Consider the following 16,236-nt stretch of genomic DNA (forward strand, 5'->3'; position numbering starts at 1 on the left):
AATATAGAACAACAGATAGATACAGAGATAGATTCCTCCAATAACTCTTCATCATAGGCAAAATGAAATGCTTTTATTCCAAAATGATTATTTCTGTTATTTAATATCCCATTCATATTCTACCAACTGTGCACAATATCATACAAATTTTTATTGTTTAAAACATCTGAGTTCAGTAGTGCCAATTATTAAGAATATTTTTTAATAACAGGTAGTATCTCAGACAGATTTTAAAAATATATTTAGGTTATGAACTTAATGAATCCCCCAATTCTCAAGTATTTAGAGTATGATTTCCTGATAGTTCCTTTGTTGTCATAAGATTATTAACTTTTAATTAGGTATATTGGCTTTAGGGTTTTATTGATGAGGACTACATCAGTAGTAGTGACAACACCTGATGCAATCTGACTTAAGCAAAATGGAATTCGTTATTAACAATTATGCATCATTTTAGACCCTACTATGTGCTATGTAGTGTTCTAAGTGTTTTCCATGTGGTAGTAATCATTAACTTACTTATTCACCAAATAAATGTCTGTTGAGGGTCTAACATTGTAGGGAGGACTGTTTAATTATATATGCTTGAAATACAGCAGTGAACAAAATGGACAACCTTTTGCACCTCAACCTTTATCAGGTTTACATTCTACACAGTGAAACTAACTGGTCAAAAAGCAAATAAGAAGTACATGGTGGATCAGATGTTTAAAAGAGCTATAGAGAAAATTAATGCTGGCAAAGAGTAAGAGATTCTGTAGTGGGACAGGCAGAGTAGTTTGATACAGGGTGGTCAGTGACAAGGTGATATTTGAGCAAAGACCTAAAGGAGATGAGGGAATGAGACATTGGCTATTGCGAGAACAGCATGAGAGACAAAGGGACCATGTATGTCATTTTCAGGAAAATTATGTGGCTGGAGGGAATGAGGGAGAGAAAAACAGAAACTGATGCTAAAGCGATAAGGTTGGATGAAGTTGAGATGGTGTAAGGCAGCAGTCCTCAACCTTGTCAGATTCAGCATCCCTCTCTTTATAATAACTACAGAGGCCAACAGAATTGTATTGGCAACTGGGATACTATAGTCACACGAGTTTCGAAAGTTGTGAACATTACTAGTTAAATTATCAAACAGTCTGATAATGGTGTTCCTGGAAATTTTAGTATATTAAAACTATTGGAAAACACTTTAATTATATGTAAAATAGAACTAGTTTTTAATCTCAAAAATATAAACATTAAAAAAATTTTTTTAATGAAATTGTTACTCCATTTGAAAACTGTAGAAGGAACAGGGCTGTTCAGGAATTCCCTACATATTTGTAGCTCTTCTGGGATCCTTAAATATGGCTCAATAAATGCAGTGGAAAGCTCCACCCCCCTTCATTGTGATAATAAAATTCCCTCATACTTTTCCAGAATTCCTCCAGGAAAGCAGTGCCAATGGCATAGGGCCTTGAAAGACATTTATATTTTAGTCTGACCTGACATACCTTAAAAGAATTGCTGTGGCTATGCTACCAAGAATAGCAAGACAAGAGGGGACCATAGAGACAAGTTAAGTCTGCTGCAGTGATCCAAGCAAAGATAATGATGACTTGGATCAGCTTGTAGAAATTAGAGGGACTGAGAAATAACTAAATTTTAGATATGTATGAAAGATAGAGTTGAACAGATTTGCTGGTGAATTGCATGTGAAGAGTGAGAGGAAGAGAAGAGTCAAGTATGAGTTTAAATATTTTAATTATTTGTTTGAGTTTGTCTAAAAGTATAGAGTTATTATTTACTGAAATAGAGAAGTTTTCAAAATTGACAGGTTTTGGGGGAATATCAGAGTTTAACTTATGCTATGTTATGTGATTCTCTCAACAACCCAAAGAGGTAGCTATATTAATTTTATTTTACAGATACTACACTGAGGCACAGTGTTTAGTGGAGGTTCTATAACCATTAAGTGGCAGAATTCAAGACACAAATTCAGATTCTAAGACATAATACTAAACTCTTCTAAATTGACTCTCAATGTACTGAATCATATTAATATAACAGCCCAGTGTAAAAAAGTCTTCAGGTTTGGTTGAATTGAGAGGCTCAAATTATATCAAAATATGATGTTATTTTCTCCTTTTCTCAACTCAGCTTTCTTTTCTAGTGACTCTTTCAGTAGGTCCCCCTTCATAAAGCCAAGATGGATGCCAGCACTCTAGGTTAACATTTATTCTTTCTGGTAACTGAAACTTCTTGGCTCTAAGAGTAGGCTTGAGTGATATGCTCAACCTGTGGCCAAGGAAATGTGATGGTTTAATGGTCACACATCCACCCTCATCGAAACACGTCAGCTTAGCATATGTAGGGGGAGATATTCTCTAAAGAAAATAGGATACTGTTTTCAAAAGGTGGAATGATTGATTGGATAGATGATAGATAAATAGATGATAGATAGATAGATGATAGATAGATAGATAGATAGATAGATAGATAGATAGATAGATAGATGCAGATAGAAACAACAGATATCCACTAAAGATATCATGGAAAAATAAGTGCAGAGATATATCTATGATATATTGTCAAAATTCCTGTTTAGTCCCTTTCGGCACTCTACTTCTTTAATAATAATTATATTTCTAATACAAACTGCCAAGAATTAATAAATCAACTAATATTAACACAGGTATTCATATAAAATATGGCCATCATTAAAAGTTATGAAAAGCACACACATATACACACAAACTGAAGTTCGTATCCCAGTAACTGACACACAGTAGGGATTCAAAAAATATTTGTTGTGTTAATAAATGGGTAAATAAACAGTGATTCTAATTGGAAGCCCTCATTTTTTTTTGTTTTAACACTTTAGGGAACCTATTTTCACATTATTCTCCTTAAAGAATCCAAAGTTTTAAACATTTGAGGACTGTATGGCACAATAAAGTTAGTGATATATACCATCGATTCAGGCAGAAAATGTTCCTGAGAGACACCCAGGACTCAAACAGATTGCACAGTCACAATCATGGAACGCCATAAAAAGATCAGCCATAAAAGCTATGAAGCATGGAGTTTCAGGGTCTGTGTATTTTAGCAACTGAAAATTGGCGTGGTTTTAATTTAACTGTTGTGGTTGATAAGGTAATGTTTCATAATAATATTCTCATACCAGGACAGTTGCACCTGGTAGTTGATTTAGGATTACATAAGCATGACTTAATTCAAAGGCTTGCAGTTTTCTTTCTGTTTAAATGCTGAGGATAAAATAAAAGTGTTTTTCAGCCTCAACCTAGGTATCTTATTTCTGATGCCCATAAGCATAATTTAGCAGTTGCTTCTAAAAGTTTTTGTGGGAGGTATATTTAACCATCTATTCTGTTTGCTCCCTGAAACCCAGAGATAAGTAACCCCTGGCATCAGATGTAGCTACAACAGCTGTGATTTGCTTGTAGTATGCTAGCTGTACTATCAAGATTCCAAATCCTTGGGTATCATGATATCTTCCAAGGCCAAATTTATTTAAATCAAGGTCAGTAGATTATTCTCTGAGAATAGGGAAAAATAATAGTTTAGGACCTGATCATCCAGCTGTAGTGAGCAATCGACCTTAGATATTGAAATTGATTTTCACAATTAAGGTAGAAATCCTCAAAGTAAGTAAGGTAGGCACAAATCAATTTAATAAATGTGAATAATCAAAATAAATCAGAGCATTATAAAAATCTCCCTATACTTTCAAGAAGATTGTATAACAGGCTTGAAATTCATTTGTTAAACTCCTTATTTCTCTAAATCACATCTGCTCTATGTCACTATCCACTTGACTATTGGTAAATGCAAACCAAATCATATTTTATGGGGTTTCCTCTTTTCCTGGATTTTAGGTAATCCAGAAGACATGATCTTGGGTCCATATTGAATACCATTCATTCTCCCTGTGTGACTTTTTGAAGTTCAATATTTTTGTTGCTCCTATGCCAAGCTTGAGCTCAGAGACCCTGTACTGTGTTCTCGATGCTTTTCATGTTCTGGCCTGTGCACTCCCTTCTGTCCACCCTGCCATCCATTCAGAGGATTTGTCATCTGAGACTTCATAGTATAGGTAACTCTGCCACAGGCAGACAATTTCATCAGTGCTCACTCCTTACTCTCCACACTTCTTTCACACCAGTGTGAACAGCCTTCATCTTTTCACAACCAGGATCTATTCTTTTCTATACAAAAGTCTGGTGGAAGTTTTCTTCTGGAAGTAGTGTAGCAGTTTTATTGTTTTCAGATAAAGTCAAAATGACTATCTTCTGGGGATAAGAAAGAGTTTGCCACTTTTTCATTCTCTTGCAGCAAAGCAAATACCAAAAAAATAATAACTTCTCACTTTTAGATGTATTCACGATGCAGGGGAAAGTATAAAATATTTTTAAAAACCTTTTTTCTTAAAATGTTTCTCTTCTGCTAAGAGGCATTTTATATCCTAAATTCTCTTGAATGGATAACTAATGAACAGAGTTAGATGATAACTAATGAACAGAGTCGGATGATTCTTATCTAGGAATCATTTAAATTTCCCTTAGTGCTGTACATTAATTGTGAAGACATTAAGAATCAAAACTGTTTTTTGTTAAGTTAAGAAATAAAGTTTGGCTACTCTTGGCCTACTTTAATAGCTCAGGTGGCAGTGTGAATGGAGCCCTCTAGATCTTTAGATTTCAGTATTTTGATAAACAAATTTCAAAGAATCTCACTAAATCTGGTTCATCATACTGTAGGGATCTCTCACACATGGGAAAAACGTATGATTAACATATAACTATTTTGCCCTATATACAAGCAAACAACTTATATATGTTTGGAATTAATTTTTATTCAGGGATTAGGACAGGCTTTAAAATATTTTACTAGCAGACAAGACTTCAGTAAAAAGTTTCTGTAATTACAGACGTTTAAAATTTCCCCTGAAAAATAAGCTGCCGTCAGGTTCTAATCCTACAAAGAGAAGAGAGTAGTAAAGCTCGTCTCTATTCATCATCTCTTTTGGAAACAAGGACAAACACAGAGGTTTGGCAAATAACTGGTGAATATTAAATAGAGATCAGTACTAATTTAGACTAATTTTAATGTCTGGCCAATGGGAATAACATTATACAGACTCAAATATATATCGATGATATGAGCTCAATTTAGAGATGGGGAAGTTTATTTAAAATAAATCTCCATGTTGGGAAAGTGCATCTTAGAAAACATTCTGAAAGTTCACAGTTCTTAGTCTCCTTCAGAAAACTAATTTTTCATCAGCCTCTCACATAGATGTAACGGTTTTTGAAGACTACATGTCAGGTTATAATTGCAGTACCATTTCATATTTAGGCCCCCCGACCAAAATTCTAGAAGCTAAAAACACCATTGAGTCCTCCACTAGGTTATTTTCTTCACTTTTTTCTTACTCATTACCCCAATTAATTAAAAATGACATGTTACTTCTCTATATTATTTTTATTGGCATGATATCCTTTACATAGAAATTTTCCACAGCAGAGAAATAAATTGAGTCTTATCTCAACTTTATTCTCATAACAGCAGAGAAAATTGCTAAAGGCCCTTGTACAAAAATATTCATTATTCGTTTAGTCTCCCAAATAGCATCCTGCAGATTCTTGCTGGTGTCACTTAGATTTTAGTTCACACTGTTCAAGGATAATGGTTGGAGCCTGACAATAAATCCTAGAGTGAAGTGAGAATATGAGAACTTCCAAAAATACAACAGCTTTTGTTTTTTTAATTAAAAAGCCCTCCTACATAGCAGCGGTTTTTAGCATGCCTGTATTTCTATGCATTCATTCATTTGTCACACAAATGGGAATGTATTTTTAAGCAACAAGCAGAGTATGGGATGCTGCAAGTGGAATAGCAGCATGACACATGGCTCCTTGTTATAAGTGCCTTAAAAGCTAACTGGGGAGATCAGACATTTATATGAATATCTAATTCAAATGTGTGTGTGTGTGCACACATGTGTGCGTGTGTGTGCACACACGTGTGCGTGTGTGTATGTGTGTGCATGCATGTGCTCATGTACACTATGTAGGAGGTACAGATTTAGTACTGTAGAAACATATACATGAGCAGTCACACAATTCTGCCTATGGAGATCAGAGAAAGCATCTTAGAGGAAAAGCATATTCGCTAGATCTTGAGAGATTGAACTTTGATTTGGAAAAACTGGTGATCAAAAGTAAAGGTAACAAGCTATCCCATTGTACCCTAAGAAGAAGAGTATTTCCAGGATGCAAGACTTTTAGTGCTAAAACCAGGAGAGACCTAAGCAAACCAGAATGGTTGTTCACCCTGAATTAAATAAAAAATTTTTTCTACCTTTTATCTTCTCTCCTGTACTGTTCTCATTGATATGCCTTGCCTCTCTAAATTCAGTCTATAATTGGTTTTACATATTTTCCTAATAGCTAAACTCAGAGTCAAAATCACTTGAAGACTTCTCCCTCTTTTGTGTGGTCTGGAAGGGCTTAACCATCATTCTCTTCAGAGAATAACCATCATTCAGTCTCTCTAGAATGCAAAGAACACAGAAAGGTAATGATGTTAAGAATAATAATAATAGCTAACACTAATTGAGTGGTTACTGTGGGCCAAGAGCTGTTCTATTTAGTACTTACCTAATAAGAGATGGGGATGCCTGTGAAACGTATATAATGAGAAAACTGAAGCATAAAAATATTAAGTAACTAGCCCAAGTACCGAAGCTGGAAGTAAAAACTAAAGTAATATGACTCCAGACTCAATCTCCTTCATCATCATGCTGCTGCATTTTCATATAAAAATCTAAAATTTCATATCTTGCATTACTTGGAAGAAGATGCAAGATCAAAAGAGTTTTTTGTTTGTTTGTTTTTTGTTTTTGTTTTTTAAGATAGAAAAGAAGTAAGAGCATTTAAGACTGTGAAGACAGTAGAAGTCCAGAAAACAGAGGGGATGCTGATGGAAGTTATGAGAGGGAACACTGGCCTTAAAGGTTCTTCTTCCAATGGATGGAGGGAGATTAATACTGTTATTTACCAGACTTTATAGGATAAAGAAATGGATGAAGTACAGAATCCAGAGAATATATAAATAAAAAGGACCTCAATTTAAGTGAAATGCTATGATTTTCCATATCTATTTTCTTTCAAATTTCCCCTTTTATATTAGTAAAGAAGAGGATGGAAATGGATGGATCAGGCTGATTGTATAAAGCTTTTCTAGGATAAAATGCTTTCAGTCAAGCTCCTTGCTCTGTCAACACTTCTAACAGTTCTGGAGGCTAGAAGCCAACATCAAGGTGTCAGTAAGGTTGCTTTCATTCTGAGGCCTCTCTCTTTGGCATGTAGGTGGCTTTCTCCCTGTCTTCACATGGCCATCTCTGTGCATATGTGTCTGGTGTTTCTCTCTGTGTGTCCACATTTTCTCTTCTTAGTAGAACACCAGTCATACTGGATTGGAGCCCACTCTTACAGCCTCCTTTTAAATTAATCACCTCTTCACAGACCTTATATCATTCTAAAGTACTGGGGGTTAGGACTTCAACATATGAATTTGAGTTGGTGGGGGAGGCACAATTCAGCTCATGACATGTACTATTGTTTTTTAAAAGTGCTATACAATTAATTAAATTTAACGTGTGGGCAACTCTGTTATTTTAAAGAGACAAAAACTGAGACCAAAAAGTTAAACGAATAGCTCAGGTTACACAGCTTGTTAGAAGCACAGACAGGCCTAGATTTTTTTTTCTCTTCTTCTACCCGTTTTTCATCATGTACCTTCTGATTTCTTTTCTCTTGTAAATCTCTTATTCTTTAGACTAAACTTATCTTTCTTTTCCTCATATTCTCCTGGGACAATTCTATTCACTCCAAGGCTTTAAATTCAATAACTCTACTTCTGCTCAGGATTGTGCTTTCCAACTCCATCACGAAGCTGTCACTGAGTTCCAAGTGCACATCTCAATGGGCCATTGAACATGTCCACTTGGACATCCACGGACTCCTCAAATCCAGTAACTTTCATCCCCAAAAGAGCCTCTTTTCATTTTCTATGTCCCCAAACTCCTTCTCTGTTGAAATAAATCTCAGTGAATGGCCCATCTAGAAACTCCTTTATGGTTCTTTACCCATCCTGTCTTTTACCTATCATGTACAATTAACCAGCTCCTTAAAAATCTTAAGTATGTTGACCCTTCTCATTAACTCTTCTTCAGTTTCCAAAATTCTTTCTCTTGCCCACTGCCTTTTTTGCACGATATTCTCCTAAATAGGAAAACATATAACCAACTTTATATGTAACTAATTTAATATCATTGTGCTTTGATATAAACTTAGAAATAACTCCTCAGAAAACTTTGATAATTACGCTTTGTTAGTTCCCTCTCCACATGTTCTGGTCTAACTGGTAGCTCCATCTACCATGGTACTTCTTGCTGTAGATTGTTAGAGCCTGTTTACTTCTCTGACCTCTACTCACCCCACCATTAGTCTGAATGTTTCTGTATGACAGAAACCATGATTTATTTGTTTACCAGTGTTTCCATATCACTACATTCTTGGGAGATAATAATCACTTAAAGGCTACTCATGGAAAATAAATTCTGATCTATAAGATTTTAATAAAATATATATTCTATAGGTTGCCACATCTTGGGCTAAAATTATTAAAGCTATAAGGAAGAAAATTTATTTTAAAAAAGATTTTATTTTTCATAGTATTATAGCTAAGGTATAGAGTAAGAAAATATATATATATTTTCAAACTAGAAAGTAACATATAGAGGTGTATCTTTATTAATCTTGTATATTAGGTTTTTCCTTCACCTGAAAAGCAAATTGAGGAATATAATCTAGTAAAATTGTCTCCATTTATTTTTCCCGACCTGCAATTTTAAAATTTATTTAAGGTTTTAAAAAATTGAAGCTTGAAAAACATGAAGACGTTTAACAACACTAGTGTGCAGATATAAAAAATATATGTGAGCCACAGGAATACTAGCTCAAAGTAAATGTGAGGACTTAAAACCTTTTAAAATTTTTGTACTAAATAAAAATGAAATGAAAGTGACATAACCAGTCTGAAAAGTGGTTGCCTACTATATTTAAACCTATTAGCAATTCCAGCAGGCCAACCAGGCAGGGAAGTTATGGATGAAGTTGTCTGTTACAGAATGATCTGCAATCTGATCACTGATAGGCAGAGCTACAAAAAAAACCTTAGAGACAACTCAGGACTCAGGTCAGATTTCTGAGCTGTCTTAGCAATGGGCAGTAGTCAACTCTAAGAAGAAAGTGCATGGGACAACATTTTCAAAAATACACACACACACACACACACATACACACACACACACACACTATCCTTGGGTATTTTAAAAATTAGAGAGTTGAGAAAATTTATTAAAATATATTCTTTTCAAGTATTCTCTCGATGTCATAATATTTTATATCTTAATATTTTATATTAGGGTTTTATTTTTTATTAGAAATAAATGGAATGCTCGTTCTACTAGCTGAAGGCACCTGCAGATTGCTGGGTGCAGGTGTGAAAAAGATGTCTGAATATAGAAAAGAGTAGAAAATCAGGTGAGAATAAGCTTCAATATTTGGCTTTGTTCTTTATTTCATATTCCGCCTTGACTCTCTTTTTCAAGGCAGCACTGAAAGATGCTAAAAAGAAAGTGATAGAAGCAGTATCCAGACAGTTAGGGGTTGTCATTTATTTCTATACCAAGGAAAATATGTGTTATCAGTATTAAAGCATAACTCAAATGCTTGGGGTGGGGGTGGGGAGCACTTTCTAGAGGTTTAAAAAAATAATGATGTATATGTTTAATAAATATTCCACTTACTTTTCCCAAATTGCCTTTTAAATCTTTTAAATATGTCATTTCATTGATACCTGTTTCACTGGATGATCCTCATTACCAAGATGCTGTCTGCAGAGTAATAAAGGAGGACTTTTTTTATTATTGAGGTATAATTGACATTTAACATTGTATTAATTTCATTTACATAGCATAATGATTTGATATTTGCCTATATTGCAAAATGATCACTATAATAAGTCTAGTTAACATTTGTCACCACAGTTACAATTTTTTTGCTTATGATGACAACTTTAAGATCTTATATCTTAGCAACTTTCAAATATACAATGCAGTATTATTAACTGTAGTCATCATCCCATACATTATATCTCTATTATTTATTTATTTTATAACTGGAAGTTTGTACCTTTTAAAAAAGGTCTTATTGAAAAAAAAAAAAGTATATGCGCCATCTGTGACTTATCTCTTTGCCTAAATATTAAATCTCTCAGTGATCATCCTTCAGTGCCACTTTTGGCTTCAAGTTGATTGGAATAATTCAGGAGACCATTAAATGATCTTCAGTCTTAGACAGGTTTGACAACTCTTAACTTTTTCTGCTATACCAGCCCTCATCTTAACAGAATTCTTTTGGGATGCTCTTGCCATAAATCACTGCTCTCCCCATTCTGGTAACCTCAAAGCCCAACTCCTGATTGGATGAAGTTTCTGGGTGATGGTATAGATTCAGCCATTCTTTTAAATTCCTCAATCTTGTATACTAAGAATGAGAAACCTATGTGACAGTAATGAGACATAGTGAGACATAGTGTGTTTAGTGGACTGAAGGGTGAGAGAGGAAACTCTGTATGAATTCTAGGGAGGCCATTACTCATAATTACTGTTCCAACAAGCTAAAATTATTTTTCTTCACATCAGCAATTGAAAGCCAATTATAAGTTTATTGGGCTAGAGAATATTATGCATAGGGTATATATAATCCATTTATAGAAACTCATTTATATTCACAAATACTCTCTAGATAAACATTCTTGTATTTTGTCTTTCCCATCAGTGTATGTTTGTGTGTATGTGTATATATATGACATATATACATATATGGTATCTATGATATATATGATATATGTATATATAATGCGATAGATCATATTAGAAGCCATATAGTTTAAAATTTGATGAAAATCCATGAAGGCATTCATTAGGCCTTCTCTGGACCCCATGGTTTCCACATTTACTGCTATCCATTAAATTGGTACCTTCTTGACAGGCATTTCCCACCTCAGAGCAAAATAATAGGTACTTCAGGGACATTGTTAACAAGCAGGATCATAGGAAATTGCCATTAAGATATCTCAATAAGAAAAAAAGCAGAAAAATAATCAGACATTTTTTCTTTTCTTTCTTTATCTTCCTTTTTCTTCCTTCCTTCTTCTTTTCCTTTCTTCCTTCCTTCCTTCCTTCCTTCCTTCCTTCCTTCCTTCCTTCCTTCCTCTCTCCCTCCTTCCTTTTCTTCTGTTCTCTCTCTTTCTTCCTACCTGCCTATCTGCCTTTTTTCTCTCTTGTTTTATTTTTGCCACATTTACGTCTCCCTTGTCTAAATAAATGTCCACTTTTCTTTTATAAAGGCCTGGTATTGAAAATTTAATTTAATTGGCTCAGATGTGTTAGTTGAGAAAGATAGAATCCTTACACTTAATTACTATAGCAAATATAAATGCTAATTGTAACATTTATTTTGTTATTGAAAATAAATAGCACAAACTAGATAACATAAGATCTTTGGTAATAAGTTGTGAAAAAATTAAACAACCACCAAACAAATAAATTATTCTTCGAAACTCTTGGTTAAATGATGGGTATGTGTTTACTTTTCTTTCAGTATCACTAATCACTCACTACGAATATGAGAATATTTGTATTATTCAGTGTACTTGAAAATTACATCAAATGTTTTCCATTTTTATAATGTTACCACCATAATTAAAGACAAAGAGATAAAGATTGGAGATTATTATTCTGACTGTGATTTGGTGGTAATTTATGAAAAGCCAATGAATATGCTAATTACCAAAAAGCTAAAAGGACTACAATGAATTTTAATAGCTTCAGTGCTACATATAGGCTTAGATTTACTTGCTTAACCATACAATACTTACATTATACCCTACAATTCCTTCCAAATTGTGGAATACAATTAGATGCTGAACATAAAAAACAATTTTATAAGATTGGTCAGAGAAATGGAAGTTGGGAATGTCTTTTGGAAGTTCCCAAATCCATCAGAAGTGTTTCATTTGGAGAATTTTTTACTATAAGAAATAATATGCATTGTTCCCTTTTTCCCTTAAAAAATCACTGTATTCATTATATTTCTTTAAATTTAAAGAATTTAATTTTTGTAAACTTTTAATATTTTATTGTTGGCAATAAACTTTAGAAAGACACCTTTATATCTCTTGCTGTGGGTTAGTGTGATTTTGGTATTACTATCTGGAAACCTATTTTCACACCATTTAAAAAGTGTTAAAAATAAATTTTCTAGTCAGAAAAAAAATAGCCTCATGGTTAAATGAATTAAACTATCGTCCTGTACCTGGCAGGCACCATAAATAATCCATTAAGAGTTTTTAGAACTTAACTTCCACATACCTTATATTATCTAACACATATCCAATTTATTACATCATCCCAGGTTCTAAAGGACATGAAAACTTCAAGGTCTGTGTCAATGCCAATTCCACAACAAATTCAACAAAAGTTATTTAGTACAATCTATACTAAGACCCAGCAAGTTTTCTTCATTATATTCAATATCCTAATGTATTTTTTGAACTGAAAAGTGTGTTTCCTGTTTGAAAAACTCAAATAGTCTAGTTCAAAATGTAAAAAAAATTCATAGAGAAGTATTATTTAAAACAACAATAGGAAGGTTAAAGAAACAAACAAAACTTGTAACAAAGTAAAATATCTAGTCAAATTTTTTTTCATTTTTAGATTTGTATAAGGTAAGAAAACTAAAGTACAAGTATTATTTTTAAAATTATTAATTGAAGGCATTGTCAGTATTTATTTTTAGAACAAAAAAAGCTGTAATAACATACCAAAAAGCAAGTAAATGCAGGTTTTGGACAGTCAAAATCAAAATTCCTCTAAAGAAAATATAACAAGATTTATAAAGGGAAATGTTTCTAGAGTTCCAAATGCCTGTGTCCTTTTACTATCCTCTTAGTAGAAAGTTATATTGTTTTGTATATACTTCTTAAATTTCTCTGACCTTCATGTAGTATTATCTTACTAGCCTTATGAGATGATTATATAAAATAGTCATTAGCACACCCATTTTAAATGAGAAAAACTAAGTTTGTCACTGAAAAATTGAGCCTAGAACCCAGATCTTTTTCTTCTAAATCTAATATGCATTACAGCTCAATCTGCTCTCAAAATTTTAGATACAGATAGAACAGTATGAGACAACCTCAGTTTCTATGATATATTCCTCAAAAAATTTGTTTCATCTTGTTCTTTTGAATTAACCCTAGAAGCTTCTCTCACTTATGAATTCATTACTTGGTAATATTACTTGGTAAGTGATATATAAATTGGTAAAACATAAGATATCATTTAAATGCTCTGAACTGATAGATATTTCCTGGTTGACTGATCATTTATTTATTTATTTATTTATGGATATTAAGTATCGTATTGCTAAAGGTCATAATCTCATTGCACAACCCCTAAATAAATCATACAGAAAACAATCGACATAGAACTTCAAAACATAGGGTACACTCAGATTCAGAAATGACATGGATTCATCAAATTTCAGAATTTCTTTCAAATACTAATTTCATACCAAGATGCTAAAACCCATCTAAGTCAATATCAGTATTTTTTTTTCATATATTAGTGATTCCAAGATAGGACTTTCACTTACATCATGCATATCAACCTAAATATGTGCTAAAATAAGGGCAATTCATAAAAGATGTGAGACCGTACACTTAACAATGGTATTTCCTCAATTCCATACAGTTTAATAGGTATTGAAAAGATCATATACCAATTCTTACTTTGTTTATAAGAATGTTTACTTTTTTAAAAATTGATTTAATACTGAACAGGTGAAGTTTTTTGTGTGTTTTTATATTTCCTCAAGATGCAAACATTGTATTTCATTTATAAGAAGGATGAAGATAGAAGCATCTGTTACTTACGTTTCATCATTTTTATCACATTGAAACAGTCCAGTGATACTGTACATACTCTTTAAAAGCATTTCTGAAGATATTATGTGTCAACTGACCACAGAGTCAAGAGTCTACATTGGGAAACCATTTCACTCTTGAGGTAGCTGCCGTAATATTACCTAAACTAAAACCCTTTGGCTGCCTCAAATTCTGAACAAAAACGTAACTATATGGAAAATGGATATGACATTTCTACACATGCTTAAATGAGAGAGAGAAAAAGAGAGATCATTTTTTAGCATGTGAGTGATAAGTATTCATGTTTACTATTCATTTTAATTGTTCTACCGTCTAAATGCCAGTTTCCACAGGTAGAAAAATTGATGGGTACACAGGAATGTTTGTGAAGTGACAGCTGCCTGCTCCTAAATGACCTGTTCCAGTTAGCAAATTCCTGGAATTGATTGGTACTAATGCTCAAAGAATTTACCTTATTAAGGAAGTGTGACATTCTATTCTCAATAAAAATTCTAAAACAAATAAGTACTATCAGAAATATTAAGTTCAAAATACTGTGCCTAAAGAATTTTTTAATCTGAGAAATAATGTAATTTTGATGCACTAAAAAGGTCATTAATCACAAATAGTCATTCCTTTATTCTGAATAATCTGTATTAAATAAAAATTAAACAAGTAGTGCCTGAAATGTAGGAAGTATGCAAAGATGCCTTTATGACTCATTTTATGGCTTTTTTGCAAGTACATTTTTTTTTAAAGAGGAGGCCAAGATCATTGTCTTTTTGGGACATAATTGTAGATGTGTAGCTTAAAAGAGGAAGGTGAAATTCTTACAACCTAGGCCTGGAAAAGAGTGAGGGAATGTTAAAAAAAATAATAATAATAAAATAAAAATAAAACAAAAACCCTCTCATGTTTATTTATTCATTCGCTCAACCAACTTTTACTGAGTACATTGAATACTACTATGTATTGAACATGGTATAGATATAAATTTAAGCAAGATCAAAATGCTATGTCAAAACTCAATTCATATGAATGTCGCAGTAAATGAACAAATAGCTCTAAAACAATATGAACAAATAAAGAATGTGCTAAAGAAGCAAAAAGGTATAATCAGTTAACTCTGATAATGTGGGTATTGATGAATATTTTACATAAGAGGTGGTACAGAGCTGAGTCATTTAGGACATTCAAGGATAAACAGGGAGGAAAGAGAATTATAGGCAATGAACATAATTTCGGCACTTGTAACAATATCATGAAGAGAGAGCAAATGTCATTAAGAGAACTATTAGAAAATCTTATTTCTAGAATTATTGAGATAATCCACTGAGTCTGACTGTCTCATCCTCTGACCAAAGGCCATCTTTCTATCAGGAGGAATAGAAATGGTTAACCAAGTTTACCAGGTTTATAGCAACAAGGATGAAAAGGATACTCTCTGGCTGAAATTTCCTAAAATAAATTAACAGTCCATTATAAGGCTCCAAACAATACTTCTGAGAAGCCTATGTACTCAGTTGCCATCAGTCATCCATATCCATCCACCAGATCCATCCATGGATCCCCAGTGTTAACTTGTTGCAAGTAAACTCTCAGGTTGTCCTTGACAAACAACTCCTCTTGTGAATGCCAAACATATATTTACATAGGTACTCCCAAATGACAAGGGGAGAGATCCATATTTAGGACACTGCTTTCTTTACTAATGTCATCAGATCTAAGTTGGTTAATGTGAAATTTTCCTTTTCCATGGGACACACACCTAAATGGGGTTTTCATAGGTTAAGCACTCAGAAACATTCAGATTAAAACAGCCCTTTTCACAAATAATTTTCAACAAAGGAGCCAAAAACATACAATGGAGAAAAGAAAAGCCTCTTCAATAAATGGTGCTGGGAAAATTAGAAAGCCACATGCAGAAGGATGAAACTAGACTGATATCTGTCACCATACACCAAAATTAACTTAAAATGGATCAAAGAACTAAACATTAGACCTGAAACAATAAATTGCATAGAAGAAAACATGGATACTAAACTTACGGATCTTGGTCTTAGAGAGGGTTTCTTGAATTTGACCTCAAGGTAAGAAAATAAAAGCAAAAATAAATGAATGGGACTATATCAAACTAAGAAGCTCCTGCACAGCAGAAGAAACCATCAACAAAAC

The sequence above is a fragment of the Pteropus alecto genome, unplaced genomic scaffold (assembly GCF_000325575.1).
Source record: "Pteropus alecto unplaced genomic scaffold, ASM32557v1 scaffold3, whole genome shotgun sequence".
Taxonomy (NCBI): Eukaryota; Metazoa; Chordata; class Mammalia; order Chiroptera; family Pteropodidae; genus Pteropus; species Pteropus alecto.